Below are 20,277 nucleotides of genomic sequence, written 5' to 3'. Positions count from 1 at the left end.
TGAGTACGGCGACGCACTGTGTTGTTGTTGTTGTTGTTGTTCCAGAGCGTGCGTCTGCGTAGTAGACTCACAGCTTCCATCCAAGTCTCCAGTCGTGGCCTCGCACGTCGCACCGCGAATTCTCTGTCAACAAACCTGAAACTACGTCTTCTTTTTACGCTTCGATGTTGTTAGAAATGAAACATTAAAACAGCTTTTATTTTCATTCATAACACGTCTCGAGAGTTTACACCCACTACCTTCGGTGGGACAGTGCATTAAATTATTACTCCTTTTCTCAGCTGTAGTAAATTGTCCCTCTAACGGTCATTTCGCAACAAATAAGTTACCGCGTATCACTCATTATAGTATTAGTGCACCGAAGTCATAGATTATTTACAATACCAAAGATACTTAATAGATGTTCCAGTAAAATTTACGATGTGGATCGTCGTAAATATAAGGCAGAAAACCACGAAACAAAACACGAACAGTCTGGATGTCACGCAAAAGTCGTAGACCACCCTCTGATCTTTCCGGTGGAATAAGTTGTAAGTAGCTCTGGCATTGTTTATGATATGACTCCAGTACCATACTATGATAACAAGTGGCAACCCAAAAAAACATGTTTTTGTAGTGTACTGGCGGAATGAACGTAGGGAATTTCACTTCCTTATAACTTCATCCACGTTTCAACTTGTGGGGAATGTCAACAACGATGTTCGTAAAAAGGGAGCGCATCCGCGGTTTTTCCCTAGCTTACTGGGGGCGCTAGTCATCTCCTGTCTCTAGATCCGGACTCTTTCACTGATATGGCAGAAAAAGACGAAACAAAATCACAAACAGTCTGGAGGTCACGCAAAAGTCGTAGACCACCCTCTGTTCTTTCCGGTGGAACACCTTGTAAGTAGTTCTGGCATTGTTTGTAATATGACTCCAGTGCCATAATAATATGATAACAAGTGGCAAACCTAAAAGAGAGAGAGAGAGAGAGAGAGAGAGAGACAGAGAATCTAGTGTGAGGCGAAGATGAGGAGTTTACACCCTCCAAACACATCGTAGAATAAAAAAAAAGTTATTGACACATGTATTTGTTTTCGTTTGTGTTTTACATCATAAACAGTCGCAGCTCGCAATTCGCAATCGAATATGGAAGACTTAAGGTTCGACGTTATTGTTCCTTGTGATTCTGCTACTGTGTCGTGCATTTAATCGAAGACATCGTACCTCAAGACTATCTTGTTTCGAATCGTTCAGACTGTACCAGGCTTAGCATGTTTCAAACGTGTTTTTGTGGTGTACTGTGGTAACAAGTGGCAACCCAAAAAAACATGTTTTTGTAGTGTACTGGCGGAATGAACGTAGGAAATTTCACTTCCTTATAACTTCATCCACGTTTCAACGTGTGGGGAATGTCGACAACGATGTTCGTAAAAAGTGAGCGCATCCGCGGTTTCTCCCGAGCTTACTGGGGGCGCTAGTTATCTCCTGTCTCTAGATCTGGACTCTTTCACTGGTACTGTCACACACTGAAAGTCACGTGACTGGGTAAGTAACGCGTCGGCCCCTAGATACGCTTATTATTTACTTTTCGTGAGAAAGAGTATCCACATGATATTAATCACAGTTTTCGATTTAAAATAACGTTGGATTGTGCTGGATATTATTACTAAGTTACTTATCACTAAGAAAGTTACTAAACAATTACATTTTATGGTAGAAGGTCATGAGGTTTCAGGAAACGTGCCGAAAATTCTGGCAGAAAATAGACAGGGCCTAAAAGCCAGTTCATGTTTCCATAGTGAGAATAAAATTCATCTTCTATAGATGGAGAAAGAACACAATAACGTGATACATATGTCATACGTAATGTCAAATGTGACAGTTGCGTGCTATTACGTGAATGAACTGTCATTAAGTATCTTCTAGGCTTTTACTGAATGGTTTGTTTGCATACAGGTTTCAGAGCAGTGTACATCTCTTTGGAAAAATGGCTCTGAGCACTATGGGACTCAACTGCTGTGGTCATCAGTCCCCTAGAACTTAGAACTACTTAAACCTAACTAACCTAAGGACATCACACACATCCATGCCCGAGGCAGGATTCGAACCTGCGACCGTAGCAGCCGCACGGTTCCGGACTGCGCGCCTAGAACCGCGAGACCACCGCGGCCGGCTCTCTTTGGAATTAGAGAATTCATTTCGTTGCTTTAGGGTTCCACAAATGTCGTACTATTGTCACACCAAAACACCGACCAATCAGCCACCAGTAAAAAGTACATGCGCTCTTGTGAACGTTATACGTACAAGAATGAAAGTAAAAATACAAAATTCTGATGTCTGGTTCCCACGTTTTCCTAAAGTGAAGCACTTATTAAAGACATACAGCGCATACAGCTATCCATCATCATAAACGCTTGTAGTTCTATATGAACTTAGAATTTCTGTCAACTAGAGTTCGTATCGAGTTAATATTTATGGGTATTCCTAGAGATTGTACAACAATAACATAGTGTCCCAGTTAATAATATACAGCACACAGTTCTGCTAAAAACTTGCCTTTACTTGACACACGAGTTGAACTCACGACTTTGAAACATACAGTATTTAATTATAGCATTCAGACTGAAAAGCACCATACGAGGACAACGGTCATTTAATCATCAAAATAATGGGATTTTGCCACCGAGCGGAAATAACTTTAAAACGCTGCTAGTAGCTACAGCATCTGACGTTGTGTGGTACATAATAGCTACTGCTGTAGCTGAAGAACTGGAAAACAATCCTCTCGTCGCAGGCGATCAGTAATATGACATGCCGTAAGTAATAAGAAGGACCAAGCAGTTATTGCGGTCCGTCGTTATGATTTTTGTAGAATTCTGATATTACCATAGAGCTGAAAAGGAAAGTTATGCTTATTTCTGCGATGCGGTTGAATTCTGTAAGGGCGTGGAAGACCGACCAATGGCAGCACGCTCCACCACGCGGCCGGTCCTAATTGCTAATTATCATCTGCCAACTGTTGCGTCTGCGTCGAAAACGCTTAAGCCTGTTCGTGTTTTAGCCATAAAATGATACTGCTCCCAGTAGAAAAGTTTTTTGGTGGAAAAAAGTATAATTATTTATTAATGGGAACCTCATACTTCACAAAACGACACCTGATTTGTAAATGTCTTTCTAATTCCGCATTATTATTAAATCAGCTGGCTGGAGTGAGTAACAGGTGAACAATTCTGTACGAAATGAATGATCTGCTGTGGCGTTGGTACGAGAATAGTGTGTACGCCACACACACACGGATGGAGTGAGCGGCATTCGGAGGGGTGGGGGACGCAGCAGGAGGAGAACATACATCCCTTCATTTGATTGACGTTGTCAACAATTGATGCCTGAGGTTATAAATTCTGCGGTCTACCGCAGATGGAAAAACCGAGGCCTCCTGTTAGTATAAAATAACAGTTGACAAGACTATCAGCGTGGAAACAAATCTGCCAGCAGAAATTGAGCGAGTGCATCAGTGCTGTTTGTTCCTGTCACTGAACCAGTGCTACCGGCAATTTTGTCTCTGGCTTACAGAGAAAAAGTCCGTTCAACATATGTTATCATGCTAATAAATGACAGCTTGTAAGTTCTAAATGAAAACTCCATCCTATCACTTTTTTTAACTTGTAAACTAGCCTTTTCTTATGTGCTCTGGCACATGTGATTTCGTCTTACACACTGTGGCACTATTACGCAGTAAGTAAATTACGAATGTGAGACCTGTTTTTGAAATCTCAGTTCGCACTTTTCATTAAGCTGACAGCTCTGTATCATTCCTACAATATTTCAGTCTGGTATTATTTATAAGAGAAAATTTGGAGTTATATATCATATTTATTTGGATTTAATGTGTATTTTAATTTATAACGAACTGGCAACTGGTGTAAGGGGCACTTGATATTCTATGTATGACGAACGCTTTTGCTTGATGTGTAGGATTGTAAAGAGCACCCTCAGTGTGAACAGGGCTATGGGCACATAAAAGTCGTTTTAGCTACATGTACGTTACGCTTTCTGGGTCTGCATGACTCGCTAGTAAACAGTATGTTTGTCTTGCCATATCGACGAAAGAAGTAGCTTACAAAACGCTTGTTCGTCCGATTCTTGAGTATTGCTCATCAGTATGGGACCCTTACCAGGTTGGATTAATAGAAGAGATAGACATGATCCAGCGAAAAGCAGCGCGATTCGTCATGGGGACATTTAGTCAGCGCGAGAGCGTTACGGAGATGCTGAACAAGCTCCAGTGGCGGACACTTCAAGAAAGGCGTTACGCAATACGGAGAGGTTTATTATCGAAATTACGAGAGAGCACATTCCGGGAAGAGATGGGCAACATATTACTACCGCCCACATATATCTCGCGTAATGATCACAACGAAAAGATCCGAGAAATTAGAGCAAATACGGAGACTTACAAGCAGTCGTTCTTCCCACGCACAATTCGTGAATGGAACAGGGAAGGGGGGATCAGATAGTGGTACAATAAGTACCCTCCGCCACACACCGTAAGGTGGCTCGCGGAGTATAGATGTAGATGTAGATGTAGATGTATCACATTTTAGCTGTACAACTGCTAAAATGCATCCTGCTGTATCCCGCTCAAATGTTTGATCCCTATGTTTCTTACTCTTTTAGCAGTTGCGATGCCGATACTATAGCTGAAATCTAGCTAGTTATGCAATAAAACAGAAATTTATATGCGACTGGTTACTGTTCAATAAAATACGGATTTGTATCGGACTGGTTGGTGTGTTCATCCCCGATCACAACATTTTCACAGTCGCAGGGCACAACAGTTCCTATGGCACTCAAAGCGAAGTTTAGAATTTCTGTGTTATAAGGTTTTGGCTAGTGTAATAAAATTGTATACACGCTGTTTCAAAAAGTGGCGTATATTCTTACAGGATGAAAATTACAAATCTAAAAATAGCCTACAAACATATGTCTGGTAGCAAATTCTTATTGAAAGTCTAGTGGCATTCATCTATCTGTTGACACTGCTAGAAGTGCTCAATGTGGCTACTTTTTAATCTCCCTCATTCTTCAGCCCTCAACTTCGGATAAACAAGAACTCATGTACACACATCCAGTTGCTTCGGAGTTGTTAATGCATGGGTCACACGCTTCAGTAACGTATGCATGTTGTCAATGGGTGTAGGAGCATACCAGTGACTTAAAATGTCCTTATATCCATAAGACGCGGGGACTAAGGTCAGGTGAACGGGGAAATCGTACTACTGGACATCCTCGACCAATCCATCACTCATGTTCGTTTCAGGTGTAGAGAATCGGGTGCTCCCATTCGTGCAGAAACCTCACCCGTTGTATTTCTGCCATTTCCAGAATGAAACAACGGGGCTCCGTTTCACTGTTTATGTTCTTAGCACTACAGGGAATCACTAAAATCACTAATCTTGTCATTATGCCACACAACCTCAAAACTACGCATACGAACACAGTTGTATGTGCTATGTCTAAAGCCAGCATGAGAGGACTAAGAACGGAGGCAAGCATCAAGAAATCAGTATTTGACGTCAATAGTACGGCGTCTTACATAAATGAGTGCTGGCCTTTTACGACACAAGTAAAATGGCCCACCTCTCAACAAGAATTTGCTTCCAGACCTGTGTTTGTAGGACGTTTTCTTCCTGCTTTTGACCAGCATTCTGTACGAATATGAAGCACTTTAATACCAATAGAACCTTGTATTTCTTCGTGCTCTACACCAATCTAATCGTCTCTACACGTTAGTAACAGATATATCATTTAGTAGATATCGTGATATGTATCCTGTCTCTTCTTCTTCCACATATCTGTACTGAAGCTAATGTCAGGTCTGAAACGTTCCCATTTCCCTTCAGATATGCCTGTTGCATAACTGTTCTTCACGGAATGAAGACACTCTTCCTTTCAATGGAAGCTTTAAAGAAGTCCTCCATTTTGTCTCGTTTGCTCTGCCCACTGTTTCACATTTTGCTGTGTCACGTGGATTTTGACATCTTACTTCTACACCTGCTTTCAGATATTTCCCACGTTTTTGGTTCCATTTGAAGCACACGCTTGTGAAACAAGTTCTAGATGATCTATCAACCAGTGGTATCAAAGATCAGCAGTAATACCTTTCTCTTGTAGAAGACTGCTTCTTGTCGGTGCATGTACGATTCCTGATTTTTCCGTACTGGCCCAGTTGATAACCTGGTTAAAATGCTCCTATGAATCGTTTGGAGGATGACCATTCAATACTCTATCCTTGGTCGTAACGCAATCTTCTCCTCCCTGATACATAGGTTACTCTCAGAGGGTGTTACAGGAAGTTGAATTGTAATGTGTATCACTTGAGTTTTGAGCGCTCATCAGTTGTTCAACAGCAGAAGCTCTGAGATACAAATAGACTTGTTACTTTAGTTAACACCTTTTCGTCATTCAGTTCCATATCACGTGTCACTGAACAAATGCGAACACAGCAACTTTCCTACGAATATTTGCAACTAGGGAGCTGACTCTAACTTTAAAACAAGAGCGTGCCAGGACAAGACAACAGACAGCGAAAATTCACACAAGAGAACTCGGAACAGAAGCGGCGCTGTCGCTCAGTGCCAGCTGCCAACTGTATGTTGCTGCAGTGTTGTCACAGAGCGTTACTTCCTACACTGTTCGCTCAGATGAACATGCTCTCCTGTGCTCAGGGCCAGTAGCATGATATTCTTCTACGCTATATGAAATGAACATCAACAAAAGCAAAACGAAAACGAGGGTAATGGAATCAAGTCGAATTACACTGCTGGCCATTAAAATTGCTACACCAAGAAGAAATGCAGATAATAAACGGGTACACTTTGGACTAACATATTATACTAGAACTAACATGTGATTACATTTTCGTCCGCAGCTCGTGGTCGTGCGGTAGCGTTCTCGCTTCCCGCGCCCGGGTTCCCGGGTTCGATTCCCGGCGGGGTCAGGGATTTTCTCTGCCTCGTGATGGCTGGGTGTTGTGTGATGTCCTTAGGTTAGTTAGGTTTAAGTAGTTCTAAGTTCTAGGGGACGTATGACCACAGCAGTTGAGTCCCATAGTGCTCAGAGCTATTTGATTACATTTTCACGCAATTTGGGTGCATAGATCCTGAGAAATCAGTACCCAGAACAACCACCTCTGGCCGTAATAACGGCCTTGATTCGTCTGGGCATTGAGTCAAACAGTGTACAGGTACAGCTGCCTATGCAGCTTCAACACGATACCACAATTCATCAACAGTAGTGACTGGTGTATTGGACGAGCCAGTTGCTCGGCCACCATTGACCAGACATTTTCAGTAGGTGAGAGATCTGGAGAATGTGGTGGCCAGGGCAGCAGTCGAACAGTTTCTGTATCCAGAAAGGTCCGTACAGGACCTGCAACATGCGGCAGTGCATTATCCTGCTAAAATATAGGGTTTCGCCGGGATCGAATGAAGGGTAGCGCCACGGGTCGTAAGACATCTGAAATGTAACGTCCACTGTTCAAAGTGCCGTCAATGCGAATAAGAGGTGACGGAGACGTGTAACCAATGGCACCCCATACCATCACGCTGGGTGATACGCCAGTATGGCGATGACGAATACACGTTTCCAATGTGCGTTCACTGCGATGTCGCCAAACACGGATGCGACCATCATGATGCTGTAAACAGAACTCGGATTCATCTGAAAAAATGACGTTTTGCCATTCGTGCACCCAGGTTCGTCGTTGAGTACACCATCGCAGGCGCTCCTGTCTGTGATGCAGCGTCAAGGGTAACCGCAGTCATGGTCTCCGGGCTGATAGTCCAAGCTGCTACAAACGTCGTCGAACTTATCGTGCAGATGGTCGTTTTCTTGCAAACGTCCCTATCTGTTGACTCAGGGATCGAGACGTGGCTGCACGATCCGTTACAACCATGCGGATAAGATGCCTGTCATCTCGACTGCTAGCGATACGAGGCCGTTAGGATCCAACACGGCGTCCCGTATTACCCTCATGAACCCACCGATTCCATATTCTGCTAACAGTCATTGGATCTCGACCAACGCGAGCAGAAATGACGCGACACGATAAACCGCAATCGCGACAGGCTACAATCCGACCTTTATCAATGTCTGAAACGTGATGGTACGCATTTCTCCTCCTTACACGAGGCATCACAACAACGTTTCACCAGAGAACGATGGTCAACTGCTATTTGTGTATGAGAAATCGGTTGGAAACTTTCCTCATGTCAGCACGTTGTAGGTGTCGCCACCGGCGCCAACCTTGTGTGAATGCTGTGAAAAGCTAATCATTTGCACATCACAACATCTTATTCCTGTCGGTTAAATTTCGCGTCTGTAACACGTCATTTTCGTGGTGTAGGAATTTTAATGGCCAGTAGTGTCAATCATGTGATGCTGAGGGAATTAGATTAGGAAATGAGCTGCCGGCCGCTGTGGCCGAGCGGTTCTAGGCGCTTCAGTCTGGAACCGCGCGACCGCTATGGTCGTAGGTTCGAATATTGCCTCGGGCATGGATGTGTGTGTGATGTTCTTACGTTAGTTAGGTTTAAGTAGTTCTAAGTTCAAGGGGACTGATGACCTAAGAAGTTGAGTCCCATAGTGCTCAGAGCCATTTGAAGAATTTTTTTTTTATTTTTTTTTTTTTAGTTAATGAGCAATTTAACGTTTTGGTAGTTGGGCAGCAAAGTAACTGACGATTGTGGAGGTAGAGAGGATATAAAACGTAGACTGTTGATGGCAGAAAGTCGTACCTGAAGAAGAGGAAAATGTTGATACAAGTGCCAGGAAGTCTTCTCTGAAAGTGTTTGTATAGAGCGTATCCCTGTACGCAATCGAAAATCGTCGGTGAACAGTTTAGACAAGAGGAGAATAGAAGCGTATGAAATGTGGTACTACAGAAGGATGCTTAAGACTGTGTGGGTAGATCACGTAACTAATGAGGAGGTACTGAATGGAATAGGAGAAAAGAGAAATTTGTGGCACAATTTGGCTAAAAGAAGAGATCGGTTCGTAATACACAGTCTGATACATCAAGGGATCACCAATTTAGTACTGGAGGGAAGCGTGGAGGGTAAAAGTCGTAGAGGGAGACCAACAGATGAGTACAGTAACCAGATTCAGGATGAAGGTAGTGACTCGAAGATGAAGAGACTTGCGCAGGATAGAGTAGCATGAAGAGCTGCATCAAACCAGTCTCACGACTGAAGACAACAACAACAACAACAATTGTGACGCAGTGTACACAAATATTCACCTCAGATACCCCTTGGCGCTCCTCTCTGCCTCCACCCCAAGCAGCCGTGTGATTCGTCCAGTACGCAAGTTTTAGGCCCAGTGCACACAGAAATGGCGTAGCGCGGACGCCTGGCTGTGGCTGGTCAGGTACCTGGCGCGGGCTGGACGTGAGCAATTCACACTGATGTAGTGCTGTCTGGGAGATGCGAAACGGTCGCGCTGCGGATAGATCAAAATACAGGGTGATTCAAAAAGAATACCACAACTTTAAAAATGTGTATTTAATGAAAGAAACATAATATAACCTTCTGTTATACATCATTACAAAGAGTATTTAAAAAGTTTTTTTTCACTCAAAAACAAGTTCAGAGATGTTCAATATGGCCCCCTCCAGACACACGAGCAATATAAACCCGATACTCCAACTCGTTCCACACTCTCTGTAGCATATCAGGTGTAACAGTTTGGATAACTGCTGTTATTTCTCGTTTAAAATCTTCAATGGTGGCTGGGAGAGATACAGTTGATTGTGGAATTTGCAGCTCTCTGCTAGCTCTGCGAGTCGATTTTCCTGGGCTGCGAACAAATGCTTGCTGGATGCGTGCTACATTTTCATCACTCGTTCTCGGCCGTCCAGAACTTTTCCCTTTACACAAACACCCATTCTCTGTAAACTGTTTGTATCAACGTTTAATACACCACCTATCAGGAGGTTTAACACCATACTTCGTTCGAAATGCACGCTGAACAACTGTCGTCGATTCACTTCTGCCGTACTCAATAACACAAAAAGCTTTCTGTTGAGCGGTCGCCATCTTAGCATCAACTGACGCTGACGCCTAGTCAACAGCGCCTCAAGCGAACAAATGTACAACTAAATGAAACTTTATAGCTCCCTTAATTCGCCGACAGATAGTGCTTAGCTCTGCCTTTTGTCGTTGCAGAGTTTTAAATTCCTAAAGTTGTGGTATTCTTTTTGAATCACCCTGTATATCGTCTTTATCAGTCGAAGACGTAGATGCACTGAATCTTTTGTAACTCGTAAACGCCGAGCAGTGCAAAAGGTACTCGATACATCCTTTATGGTTGAAACAAGGAAAAAAGAAATGGCACTTTCGAAGGAATGAAAGAACTGAACATGTCTCTTGATAGTTTGCAGCAGTTTTACAGAATGCCTGAAAAGTGTTTCTGTATTGCGCTAGACAAAGTGAAGGACAGCAAAAATGGTTAAAATGGCTCTGAGCACTATGGGACTTAACTGCTGTGGTCATCAGTCCCCTAGAACTTAGAACTCAGCAGTTACAGAGCCCGTGATAAAGCGAGTGACAAAAAAAGAAAAACCAGCAAGATTGAACACACTATTTTATATTAAAGAGGATAGAATTGCACACAAAAGTGGAAAGAAAAGTATCATGTGATATACGTATGGCTGCAGGGTTTGACTCTTTTGTTGACGCTTCTGTCTACCTCTTCCTTTCTCACAAGTGACAGCTCCACTGCAGTTTCACACCGAAAGAAAAAATAAAAAAAGTCTGCGCTATACTTTTTAGAGTAACCAATGTATATCTTCAGGGCTATGCATATTACCTTGAGTATGTCAGAACCGCGTTTCAGCAAGTTGTAAGCCTGAATGAAAATCTGCAGGCAGGAATACCGACAATAAAAGGGCCCTCGTTCTGGGCGCTCCATAAAGCAGCTGCAGCCAGGGCCTAAATAATTCACGCAGCACACAAGAGCCACGCTCAGAGGTGAATATGCTGCATTGTGGCTGCCAGCGAGGTGCTGCTAATGCAAGAAATGGCAAATTCAAGGGTGCCGACTTTTCTTCTTTAAAAAAAAGAAGAAAGATCTACCCTCGGCTGATTAAATCTGTATGCAGGAGCGGGATTCGAATGTAGACTCGTGATGCGCAAAGGTAACGCTGTTAACTGAGCTCACCGTACTGAGTACTGAGAAGGTGAATGTCCGAACTCGACACCGCATCTAACACACAGTTTTAACTTTGAGGAAAGTTTATTTTACGACGAACTTTCTGACTAAAATTTCATTGAGAATCAACGTACATTTCTCAGAAGTTAAGTCCCATAGTGCTCAGAGCCATTTGAACCATTTTTTTTAGATAAGAGGAAGTACTTGAAGATAAGACAGGAGACACCAAACTGCGAGAGGAATTTTACAGAGAACTGAAAGGACTGACTTGAAATAAGGCCCATAGAGTAGAAGGTACTCTCTCAGAGCTATTGAGAGCGTTGGTAGACCCAGGCTTGATAATACTATTTGTCCTTGTGGGCAATATATGTTAGAATTAATGCTTAGGGAGAAAAAATAAAAAATCTAAGGTTTGTCAGTAACATCGTAATTCAGTCAGAGACGACCAAGTACTTGGAAGAGCAGGCGAACGGAATGGATGTCTTAAAAAGGGATTAGAAGACAAAAGTAAACAAAGGTAAAGCAATGTTAATGGGATGTAGTCGAATTAAATTGGGCGATGCTGAGGGATTTAGAAATGAGATGCTACTGTTGGTAGATGAGTTTTCCTATTTGAGCAGCGAAATAACTGATGATGGCCGAAGTAGAGACGAAATTAAATGCAGATTGGCAATAACAGGAAAATCATTCTTGAAAAAGAGGAAGTTGTTAACATAAAGTATAAACGTAAATATTATGAGGTTTTAACCGGAGGTGTTTGTATGGAATGCAGCCTTGCACTGAAGTGAAATGTGTATGGTAAGGAGCTCAGACAAGCAGAGAATAGAAGCTTTTTACATGTGACGCGATAAAAGAATGTCAAAAGTTAAATGTGTGAGCTGCGATACCAAATAGAATTGAGGAAAAATGAAGTTTGTAGCCCAACATTACTAACGCAATGAAGGGGTTGTTAGGAAACATCCTGAAACATCAAGGAATCGTCAGTTTGGTACGGGAAGCATGGGGGAAAAATTTGTAGAGAGAACCTAGGCTTGAATACATTAAGCACTAAGTTGCAGTAGTTACACTATGTATTTAAAAGTATCCGGACACCTGGCAGAAAATGACTTAGAAATTCGTGAAGCCCTCCATCGATAATGTTGGAATTCAATATGGTGTTGGTCCATCCTTAGCCTTGATGACAGCTTCCAAATGGTTCAAATGGCTCTGAGCACTATGGGACTTAACATCTGAGGTCATCAGTCCCCTAGAACCTAACTAACCTAAGGACATCACACACATCCATGCCCGAGGCAGGATTCAAACCTTCGACCGAGCGGTCACGCGGTTCCAGACTTAAGTGCCTAGAACCGCTCGGCCGCAGCAGCTGGCGACAGCTTTCACTCTCGCGGGTATACGTTCAGTCAGGTGCTGGAAGGTTTCTTGAGGAATGGCAGCCCATTCTTCACGAAGTTCTGCACTGAGGAGAGGTATCGATGTCTTTAGATGTGGCCTGGTACGAAGTCGGCGCTTCAAGACATCTCAAAGGTATTCTATATGATTCAGGTCAGTACTCTGTGCAGGCCATTCCATTACAGGGATGTTACTGTCGTGTAACCACACCGCCACAGGCCGTGCATTATGAACAGGTGATCGATCGTGTTGAAAGATGCAATTGCCATCCTCGAATTGCTCTTAACCAGTGGAGAGCAAGAAGGTGCTTAAAACATCAATGTAGGCCTGTACTGTGATAGTGCCACTCAAAACAACAAGGGGTGCAAGGCCCCTCCATGAATAATACGACCACACCACAACACCACCGCCTCCGAATTGTATTATTGGCACCACATACGCTGGCAGATAACGTTCACCAGCATTCGCCATACCTACACCGTCCCAGCGGACCGCCACATTGTGTACCGTGCTTCGTAAATCCACACAGCGTTTTTCTGCTGTTCAATCTTCCAATGTTTAAGCTCCTTACACTAAGCGAGGCGTCTTTTGGTATTTACCGGCATGTTGTGTGGCTAGCTACTCGGCCATTAAAACCAAGTTTTCTTACTACCCTCCTACCTGTCGTAGTATCCTGATGCAGTTTGGAATTCCTATATGTTCGTCTGGATAGATGTCTGCCCATTACACATTACCACCCTCTTCAACTGTAGGCGGTCTCTGTTAGTCAACAGACGAGGTCGGACTGTACGATTTTGTGATGTACATGTTCCTTCACGTTTCCATTTCACTATCACATGGGAAACAGTGGACCTAGGGATGTTTAGGAGTGTGAAAACCTCGCGTACAGACGTATGACACAAGTGACGCCCAATCACCTGACCACGTTCGAAGTCGTGATTTTCGCGGAGCGCCCCATTCTGCTCTCTCACGATGTCTAATGACTACCGAAATCGCTGAATGGAGTACCTGGCAGTAGGTGGCAGCACAATGCACCTAATATGAAAAACGTACGTTTTTGGGTGTGTCCGGATAGTTTTTATCACATAGCGTATGTAGAGATGAGGAGGATTCCAAAAAAATGTTCAAATGTGTGTGAAATCCTGTGGGACTCAACTGCTAAGGTAATCAGTCCCTAAGCTTACACACTTCTTTACGTAACACACACATACACACACACACTAAGGTAATCAGTCCCTAAGCTTACACACTTCTTTATGTAACACACACACACACACACACACACACACACACACATGCCCGAGGGAGGACTCGAACCTCCACCGGGACCAGCCGCACAGGAGGCTTCCACAGTATAGACTAACGTGGACATCTGTATCTACACTCCTGGAAATTGAAATAAGAACACCGTGAATTCATTGTCCCAGGAAGGGGAAACTTTATTGACACATTCCTGGGGTCAGATACATCACATGATCACACTGACAGAACCACAGGCACATAGACACAGGCAACAGAGCATGCACAATGTCGGCACTAGTACAGTGCATATCCACCTTTCGCAGCAATGCAGGCTGCTATTCTCCCATGGAGACGATCGTAGAGATGCTGGATGTAGTCCTGTGGAACGGCTTGCCATGCCATTTCCACCTGGCGCCTCAGTTGGACCAGCGTTCGTGCTGGACGTGCAGACCGCGTGAGACGACGCTTCATCCAGTCCCAAACATGCTCAATGGGGGACAGATCCGGAGATCTTGCTGGCCAGGGTAGTTGACTTACACCTTCTAGAGCACGTTGGGTGGCACGGGATACATGCGGACGTGCATTGTCCTGTTGGAACAGCAAGTTCCCTTGCCGGTCTAGGAATGGTAGAACGGTGGGTTCGATGACGGTTTGGATGTACCGTGCACTATTCAGTGTCCCCTCGACGATCACCAGTGGTGTACGGCCAGTGTAGGAGATCGCTCCCCACACCATGATGCCGGGTGTTGGCCCTGTGTGCCTCGGTCGTATGCAGTCCTGATTGTGGCGCTCACCTGCACGGTGCCAAACACGCATACGACCATCATTGGCACCAAGGCAGAAGCGACTCTCATCGCTGAAGACGACACGTCTCCATTCGTCCCTCCATTCACGCCTGTCGCGACACCACTGGAGGCGGGCTGCACGATGTTGGGGCGTGAGCGGAAGACGGCCTAACGGTGTGCGGGATCGTAGCCCAGCTTCATGGAGACGGTTGCGAATGGTTCTCGCCGATACCCCAGGAGCAACAGTGTCCCTAATTTGCTGGGAAGTGGCGGTGCGGTCCCCTACGGCACTGCGTAGGATCCTACGGTCTTGGCGTGCATCCGTGCGTCGCTGCGGTCCGGTCCCAGGTCGACGGGCACGTGCACCTTCCGCCGACCACTGGCGGCAACATCGATGTACTGTGGAGACCTCACGCCCCACGTGTTGAGCAATTCGGCGGTACGTCCACCCGGCCTCCCGCATGCCCACTATACGCCCTCGCTCAAAGTCCGTCAACTGCACATACGGTTCACGTCCACGCTGTCGCGGCATGCTACCAGTGTTAAAGACTGCGATGGAGCTCCGTATGCCACGGCAAACTGGCTGACACTGACGGCGGCGGTGCACAAATGCTGCGCAGCTAGCGCCATTCGACGGCCAACACCGCGGTTCCTGGTGTGTCCGCTGTGCCGTGCGTGTGATCATTGCTTGTACAGCCCTCTCGCAGTGTCCGGAGCAAGTATGGTGGGTCTGACACACCGGTGTCAATGTGTTCTTTTTTCCATTTCCAGGAGTGTATTATTATTCAGACTGAAGGCAATGAAATGTAAGGAACACATGTACCCACTCACAGGTAAAACATGTTACGAACTTTTGTTAGGGTTCTGGAAAAGTACAATCAGATTACAAAAGAGACTGTTCAGAAAACATTCCTGTAACCCAACCTGGAATAATGCTCAAATGCGTAGGATCCATACGAAATAAGTTTAAAAGGGGGAATTGAACGCATCTACATCTACATCCATACTCCGCAAGCCACCTGACGGTGTGTGGCAGAGGGTACCCTGAGTACCTCTATCGGTTCTCCCTTCTATTCCAGTCTTGTATTGTTCGTGGAAAGAAGGATTGTCGTTATGCTTCTGTGTGGGCTCATATCTCTCTGATTTTATCCTCATGGTCTCTTCGCGAGATATACGTAGGAGGGAGCAATATATTGCTTGACTCCTCGGTGAACGTATGTTCTCGAAACTTTAACAAAAGCCCGTACCGAGCTACTGAGCGTCTCTCCTGGAGAGTCTTCCACTGGAGTTTATCTGTCATCTCCGTAACGCTTTCACGATTACTAAATGATCCTGTAACGAAGCGCGCTGCTCTCCGTTGGATCTTCTCTATCTCTTCTATCAACCCTATCTGGTACGGATCCCACACTGCTGAGTAGTATTCAAGCAGTGGGCGGACAAGCGTACTGTAACCTACTTCCTTTGTTTTCGGATTGCATTTCCTTAGGATTCTTCCAATGAATCTCAGACTGGCATCTACTTTACCGACGATCAACTTTATATGATCATTCCATTTTAAATCACTCCTAATGCGTACTCCCATATAATTTATGGAATTAACTGCTTCCAGTTGCTGATCTGCTATTTTGTAGCTAAATGATAGGGGATCTATCTTTCTATGTATTCGCAGCACATTACACTTGTCTACATTGAGATTCAGTTGCCATTCCCTGCACCATGCGTCAATTCGCTGCAGATGATCCTGCATTTCAGTACAATTTTCCATTGTTACAACCTCTCGATACACCACAGCATCATCTGCAAAAAGCCTCAGTGAACTTCTGATGTCATCCACAAGGTCATTTATGTATATTGTGAATAGCAACGGTCCTATGACACTGCCCTGTGGCACACCTGAAATCACTCTTACTTCGGAAGACTTCTCTCCATTGAGAACGACATGCTGCGTTCTGTTATCTAGGAACTCTTCAATCCAATCACACAATTGGTCTGATATCCCATATGCTCTTACTTTGTTCATTAAACGACTGTGGGGAACTGTATCGAACGCCTTGCGGAAGTCAAGAAACACGGCATCTACCTGTGAACCCGTGTCTATGGCCCTCTGAGTCTCGTGGACGAATAGCGCGAGCTGGGTTTACACGACCGTCTTTTTCGAAACCCATGCTGATTCCTAGAGAGTAGATTTCTAGTCTCCAGAAAAGTCATTATACTCGAACATAATACGTGTTCCAAAATTCTACAACTGATCGACGTTAGAGATATAGGTCTATAGTTCTGCACATCTGTTCGACGGGGATGACCTGTGCCCTTTTACAATCCTTTGGAACGCTACGCTCTTCTAGAGACCTACGGTATACCGCTGCAAGAAGGGGGGCAAGTTTCTTCGCGTACTCTGTGTAAAATCGAACTGGTATCCCATGAGGTCCAGCAGCCTTTCCTCTTTTGAGCGATTTTAATTGTTTCTCTATCCCTCTGTCGTCTATTTCGATATCTAGCATTTTGTCATCTGTGCGACAATCTAGAGAAGGAACTACAGTGCAGTCTTCCTCTGTGAAACAGCTTTGGAAAAAGACATTTAGTATTTCGGCCTTTAGTCTGTCATCCTCTGTTTCAGTACCATTTTGGTCACAGACTGTCTGGACATTTTGTTTTGATCCACCTACCGCTTTGACATAAGACCAAAATTTCTTAGGATTTTCTGCCAAGTCATACATAGAACTTCACTTTCGAATTCATTGAACGCCTCTCGCATAGCCCTCCTCACACTACATTTCGCTTCGCGCAATTTTTGTTTGTCTGCGAGGCTTTGGCTATGTTTATTTTTGCTGTGAAGTTCCCTTTGTTTCCGCAGCAGTTTTATAATTCGGTTGTTGTACCACGGTGGCTCTTTTCCATCTCTTACGATCTTTCTTGGCACATACTCATCTAACGCATATTGTACGATGGTTTTGAACTTTGTCCACTGATCCTCAACACTATCTGTATTTGAGACAAAACTTTTGTGTTGAGCCGTCAGGTACTCTGTAATCTGCTTTTTGTCACTTTTGCTAAACAGAAAAATCTCCCTACCTTTTTTAATATTTCTATTTACGGCTGAAATCATCGATGCAGTAACCGCTTTATGATCACTGATTCCATGTTCTGCGTTAACTGTTTCAAATAGTTCGGGTCTGTTTGTCACCAGAAGGTCTAATATGTCATCGCCATGAGTCGGTTCTCTGTTTAACCGCTCAGGGTAGTTTTCAGATAAAGCACTTAAAAACATTTCACTGGATTCTTTGTCCCTGCCACCCGTTATGAACGTTTGAGTCTCCCAGTCTATATCCGGCAAATTAAAATCTCCACCCAGAACTATAACATGGTGGGGAAATCTACTTGAAATATTTTCCAAATTATCCTTCAGGTGCTCAGCCACAACAGCTGCTGAGCCAGGGGGCCTATAGAGACATCCAATTACCATGTCTGAGCCTGCTTTAACCGTGACCTTCACCCAAATTATTTCACATTTTGGATCTCCGTCAATTTCCTTAGTTACTATTGAACTTCTTATCGCTATAAACACGCCTCCCCCTTCACTGTCCAGCCTGTCTCTGCGGTATACATTTCAATCTGCATAATTCAGTGACTTGTCCTCAGACCGGACATTAGTCATTAATTTGAAGTGAGTTGCATCGAAAATATGAAAACTTGATTTTTACTTAGCTGATTACCTTGATGTTGGCGTCGTCGTCTTGTTTAGAGGCCTGATAAGTTCCGCATGTTTTCTTCGAGTACGGTGAAAACTATCTAACGAAAGGATTGTGAAAATTGGGTAATTTTGGAAAATTTTTAATGAAGTAAAGTATCTGAACTTTTTGTATTCAGCAGCATTTCACATATTACGAGCGCACAATTTGAACAAACAAATAATATATCTGCCTTCGGCAGCCACACAAAACGACCCGACTTTCGTTTACACCTACTTCCCGCCAAGTCTGCGCAATGAAGAAGACCAGGGATATTACAGAAAGAAAAAGTTTAAATCTTTGTCAGAGACAATCACTGGTACATGTTTAGCAGTATGTATTGAAATGAATTTACATTACTTTAAATCGTGGAATATAAATATTTATTACTGAAATAATTGATTTTGTATGGGTACAGATTTTTGTATGAATTTTACAGTATATAAATGAAGATAACGATTGCCGATGGTATCTTGCGATTCCTAATTTGTCATTAGCTTGATTGCATTAAAATGCAAAGAATGTCAGCACGGAAGGTTACATGGTTATTTGAGTCACTGCAGAGCACCACAGAAATGTTGTACACTGATCTGGAGACATTTGATAATAGACGCCAACTACCCCATTGTTAGCGGACGTAGTTGAAAAGATTTGAGTCGGGTAGCTGGATGGATTATGGAAGCAAACAGAGTTGATTCGATCGTGATTGAGGCTAATAGTTACCTGGCTGTTAAATCTTAATATTAATGGCTTTTCGCACTGTCACTGTGTTATCATTCCCGGCGAAAGTCAGTTGATTAGTTCATTAACGCAACACAAACAACCTACGTTGTACAGTTAGCCATAGAGAGTAAACTTGAGGATAAATCAGGACATAGACGAGATAATATACATCTAGACCATCTTAAAATCATTATCGCAAACAGGGACTGTGACGTGGTGACAAAACACCACAACCAACTACAAATCATCTTTGAATTAGGGATCGTTCAGCAGTCACTAACTGCAGAGTGCCTAGCTGTAGCCGCCTTCCATCAAGCTAGAGCCCCAAGTGTTACACGGTGGAATGTTCTATTCGAAGTTCAGAGGCTACTGTTTCTGCTTCAGCTTTTAGCAGCTGCAATACTTTGCGAGGTTTTGCCGGAATAGCAGGCGTACCGACAAGCACAATACCAGCAGCTGCAAAAAGATGCCTCAGGACCGGACGAGCTGCGCTTTTTGTGGTGGAGAACTTGTGGAGAGTTGCCGAGGGTTTCTCAATAATGTCGTGATAGATAAGGCGAAGGAAAATCAATGAACGGGAAAGATCGAATCGGAGCAGATGTTAAGTGGACATGAAAATATGCAGAAGTACGACAGTGCAAGGCATGTAAACTGTAATGTACCGTATGACTGAATTTCCTGTCATCATGTGCTCTGCTCAAATAGTCTCACTGTTTCAATGGTTAACACTGCTGGCTACTTACACGAAAGTCATGGAATCGATGCACAGTGACCACTACATGTGAAACATGGTCCAATCAGCGTCTTGTTTCCAAACGAGGAGCTGCTTCATAAAACGTGTAACGAAGGAGAGACACATAAAGTCGCGGATGCATCAGATCGTAAGTCTTGCAATAGTTCTTCCCCATCTACACGTATATACTCCTTAAACAGCTGTACTGTGCACGACGGAAGGAATGCATACCAGTGGCATCGAATATCCGTCTTTTTCCATTCATCTGTTGAATGAAGGAAAGTAACTACAGATATACCTTTGTATGTGGCATAATCTGTCTTATCTTATTGTCAAGGTCTCATCGCGAAATATATAGTGATGTAAGCTGAATAGTCACCCAGTCTTCTTCGAATGCAGGTTCCCTAAATTTATTCAAATGATTCACTCAGAACTACTCAATTTTTCTTCTAAGAATTCTCATATAAGTCGCTGTGGAATT

At 43.8% G+C, this 20,277-nt stretch overlaps 1 protein-coding gene across 1 annotated transcript in view; it reads left to right on the top strand.

Moving 5' to 3' along the window:
* LOC126195482 (uncharacterized) overlaps positions 1–20,277 on the top strand; it is a 362,622-nt gene that overhangs the window by 200 nt on the left and 342,145 nt on the right. The gene's annotated exons all lie outside the window — the stretch shown is intronic.

This window comes from Schistocerca nitens, chromosome 7 (genome assembly GCF_023898315.1).
Source record: "Schistocerca nitens isolate TAMUIC-IGC-003100 chromosome 7, iqSchNite1.1, whole genome shotgun sequence".
Classification (NCBI taxonomy): Eukaryota; Metazoa; Arthropoda; class Insecta; order Orthoptera; family Acrididae; genus Schistocerca; species Schistocerca nitens.
This window is presented reverse-complemented; position numbering and strand designations above follow the sequence as displayed.